Below are 4636 nucleotides of genomic sequence, written 5' to 3'. Positions count from 1 at the left end.
AGGGAGGGAGGGAGGGAGGGAGGGAGGGAGGGAGGAACTAATTTAGTGAGGTTGTGATGGACGGTTATGGGAAGATTGGGGGTAGAGTGAATACCATCAAAACACTTTGTATGCATGTATAAAAATCTCAAGGAATTCACTGAGATTATATATTTTAAAATTAATTTTAAAAGAGAGAGTGCCAACTGTTCATTCTCAGAGGCCTTCTGGTCTGTTGCTTTTATTTTGGAAAAGAGAACAAATAGTGAGTATAAATTATTTTTCATAATATATACCAGGCAATGAAAATGACACCATTTACATTCAGGGTTTTTCATATAAAAGAAACTATCATTTGATCATTCCAAGGGGACGAAAACAAGATTACGCATTGCTGACAGAAGACAGGAGGGACAAATGTCTTCCTTTGGGAAGTGGAACATGAAGAAGCAGGATAATGAGGATCCCCCCCAAAAACAGACTGAAGATTAAAATATGAATTTAAAAGTATTTAAATATGAATGGAAACAATCAAAGATCAAAAGAGCTCTGTGTAAAGACTTGGAAAACCTAACCGGAGCCATCCCCTGTGCCTGTGCAGAAGTATGTGACAAGTGACGTGTCAATGTCACAAAATAATTCTATACATTTTATTGATAATTGGCTTCAGCCTGATGGCTGGAAGGAAACATAATAGTTGCAGAGAATTGCAGCAATATATTTTAGCTCCTTTAAACTTCTGCTTCAATCACCTTTCATAAAGTAAAAGAAATGGAAGGAGCTTCGCAAGCTACGCCAAGGAAACTAAGCTGACTGATATTCACTAGAAGACCCAAACCAATCCCTTTCACCCAGGCACATATAATTCTTACGGTAGACCAGCCTCCGTCTTTGTGGATGAGAAGTTACCCCCCACCCCTGCCATTAGAGCTGAGGAAGAAAGATCATGTGTCGCTGTCGTTAAAGCCGCGGCAGCATGCTCACCCAGCTCTCTCGTATGAAAAGAAGAGAAAAATAAAAACTAATAATCGCCGGCTTCCAAACGCTGACTTTTTATATCTTTTACGGAGCTCCATGAATCTTCCCAAATTAATGACAGTGGATGAGCTTCCTCAAAGATTTTTGCAGGAGGCTGCGAGCACGTCCCTGCAAAGTAAAGCGATTTGCTATGCCCTTGGTGGGGAGGAAGGGGAGGGCTTAGAAAAATAAACTAGTTGGGGGGAAATCAAATCATAAAGCTGAAGAAATAACATATGAGAGAAATATCTTACCTATTCTCAATTTTAATCATCACAAAACCTGCAGGAGAATTAAACTTATTTACTTGCGCAACTAAGGCCGCTTTTGCTGAAATTGCAAAACTCGTCATTTTACAAAAGGAACAAATCGTGAAGATTCTGTACTTCCCAGGGTAAATAGTGCAGATTAAACAAGGAGGGAAAATGAAATCTAAGCTCCTGGAAAATAACTACTGTGGATCTGTTCTCTGCCATTTTAAAAATAATGAATCCATCGACCTCAGAATTATAAAATATCTTCTGGCAATATGATTCCTGAAGTCTATACACAATCAGTAGAATATTATTTTAAAATCAAGCAACTCTATGAGATATTTATAAGAAAATTTGGGGGACTAGGCTAGAGAATAATCTTCCTATTCAATGTAAACTGAATGAAATTGATCAAAAAGCAAAATTCACTCAATGAAAAAAAAACATATGAAGAGCCTACTACTCATCAACCATTCTTCTGATCTGAACACACTGGGTAGCATCACCCTGAACAAGAAGAGTAAAACCAGCAAACTGTGAAATAGTCTATATCCCAGGAAAGAAAAGTAAAACAAAGATAAATAAGATAAAAATAATTAAGGGAAATAAAGATGCTTATGTGTTTGGAGTGTTTGACCATGTAAATGCTGGATATGCATGGTGCCTGCCTGTAATTCCAGCCTCACCATGTAGTACCATGTGAGCTACATGATGGCTAGAAAGAACAGCCATCAGTGTTTCTGATCTTGGTCATTCCTACAGGTGTAAGATGTTGAAATCTCAGAGTTGTTTTAATTTGCATTTCTCTGATGACTAAGGATGTTGAGCATTTTCTTAAGAATCTTTCAGCCATTTTAGATTCCTCTGTTGAGAGTTCCCTGTTTAGGTCTGTACTCCATTTTCTTACTGGATTATTTGTTCTTTTGATAACCAATTTCTTGAGTTATATATTTTGGAGATCAGACCTCTGTCTGATGTGGGGTTGGTAAAGATCTTTTCCCATTCTGTAGGCTACCGTTTTGTCTTGTTGACTGTGTCCTTTGCTTTACAGAAGCTTGTCGGTTTCCGGAGGTCCCATTTATTAATTGTTGCTCTCTGTGCTACTGGGGTTATATTTAGGAAGTAGTCACCTGTATCAATGTGTTTAAGTGTACTTCCCACTTTCTCTTCTGTGAGGTTCAGTGTGGTTGGTTTTATGTTGAGGTCTTTGATCCTTTTGGACTTGCATTTTGTGCATGGTGATAGATAAGGATCTATTTTTATTCTTCTACATGTTGATATCCAGTTATGCCAGCACCATTAGTTGAATATGCTTTCTTTTTTCATTTGGTATTTTTTGCTTCTTTGTCAAAAATCAGGTGTTCAAAGGTGTGTGGATTAACAACCGGATTTTCGATTTGGATCCATTGGTCCTCCTGTCTTTCATGCCAATACCAGGCTGTTTACAATATTGTCGCTCTGTAATAGAGTTTGAAGTCAGGGATTGTGATGCCTCCAGAAGTTCCTTTATTGTACAGGATTGTTTTGGCTATCCTGGCTTTTGATGGTTTTTTGTTGTTATTGTTTGGGGAGGTTTTTTTGTTCTTTTTTTTCTTTTCCATATGAAGTTGAGTACTGTTCTTTCAAGGTCTGTGAAGAATTTTGCTGGGATTTTGATGGGCATTACATTGAATCTGTAGATTGTTTTTGATAAGATCGCCATTTTTACTATGTTAATTCTACCTACCCAAGAGCATGGGAGATCTTTCCACTTTTTGGTGTCTTCTTTTAATTTCTTTCTTCAAAGATTTAACGTCCTTGTCATGCAAGTTTTCCACTTGTTTGGTTACAGTTACTCTGAGATATTTTATGCTATTTGTGGCTATTGTGAAGGGTGATGTTTCTCTGATTTCTTTCTCGGCCCACTATCATCTGTGTAAAGGAGGGCTACTGATTTTTTTTTAATTAATCTTGTATCCTGCTACATTACGGAAAGTGTTTATGAGTTGTAGACGTTCCTTGGTAGATCAAAAACACTGATGACAACTTATCCTGGAGAGGTTGTAGGATAAAGGAAACACTCCAGCATTGCTGGTGAGAGTGGAAGCTGGTAGAGCCCCTTTGGATATCAGTGTAGTGATTTCTCAGAAAATTAGGACACAACCTTCCTCAGGTTTTTAGACATAAAGCAAAGAAAACCAGCCTAAAAATCACAATCTCAGAGAATCTAGACAACGAGGACCCTAAGAGAGACATACATGGATCTAATCTACATGGGAAGTAGAAAAAGACAAGATCTCCTGAGTACATTGGGAGCATGGGCGAGGATTGAAGGGAAGAGGAGAGGCAGGGAGGGGAGCAGAGAAAAATGTAGAGCTCAAAAAAATCAATTTAAAAAAAGGAAGAAAGAACAACCATATTGGTGAGTCTGGTGTTTCATTGAGAGAACCCTGCCTCAAAGAGCAATTTAGAAGAGCAATCAAGCCTCCACATGTACATATAGACACATAGACACACACACACACACACACACACACACACCACGTAGACACATGGACAGACACACACGAACACACAGAGATACATGTACAGAGACATACATACAGTCATACACACAAGGAGACACACAGACACACATCACTCAGACAGATACACACCACTCAGACACACGAACAAAGACATACACTGACACACACACAAATATGTACCCACACACATTCACCCATTCACAAGAAAAGCAATACATACACTACACACACACATGAAAAATGGAAAAATTAAAAAGGGAAACATATGTGCACTAGATAAGTTACATGCACAAATGAGGCAGGAAACAATAATCGGATTTGGTGGTCCATGTCAAGATTTACAGGTAGACAAAGATGAGAAACCTGAATAAATGTGCTTCTCAATTAAGAATGTAGAATTTCACGAAGAGCTGAGGATGAGAGAGCATGTTGTTCTCTGAAACAAAAACATTTCAGGAAGAGAGAATAGCAAGTTCAAATACCTTGAGGCAGAGTAGCAGTTGATGGCTACAAAGACTGTTCAAGCGTGCCACATGCCTGCAGCAGCATCGGACAGATCTGGTAGAGGAAGATGATAAAAATCGATGTATGGGACGGGGATCAAAGTGGTATGTTTCCTTCTAGGCCCTTGGAAAGATTTTTATTTTTTCTTTAACTTGTGGAATTTTTCAAGTTTAAGGATAGTTATATAATCTTACATGCTTTATTTGGCAGGACTATTACAATGGTCTTGTTAGAAAGCACTTTAAAGAAAAATAAAATTGCAAAATTTTCAGGAAAATAGATGACTTAGAACCTACAATATTTTTAAAGGGATATGCATTTGGAGGATACAAGGAGAGGTGGAGGGGAAAGTGAGGGTTAATATGATCATAGCAC

The sequence above is a fragment of the Microtus ochrogaster genome, chromosome 24 (assembly GCF_000317375.1).
Source record: "Microtus ochrogaster isolate Prairie Vole_2 chromosome 24, MicOch1.0, whole genome shotgun sequence".
NCBI classification, from domain to species: domain Eukaryota; kingdom Metazoa; phylum Chordata; class Mammalia; order Rodentia; family Cricetidae; genus Microtus; species Microtus ochrogaster.
Note: the sequence above shows the minus strand (reverse complement) of the source record.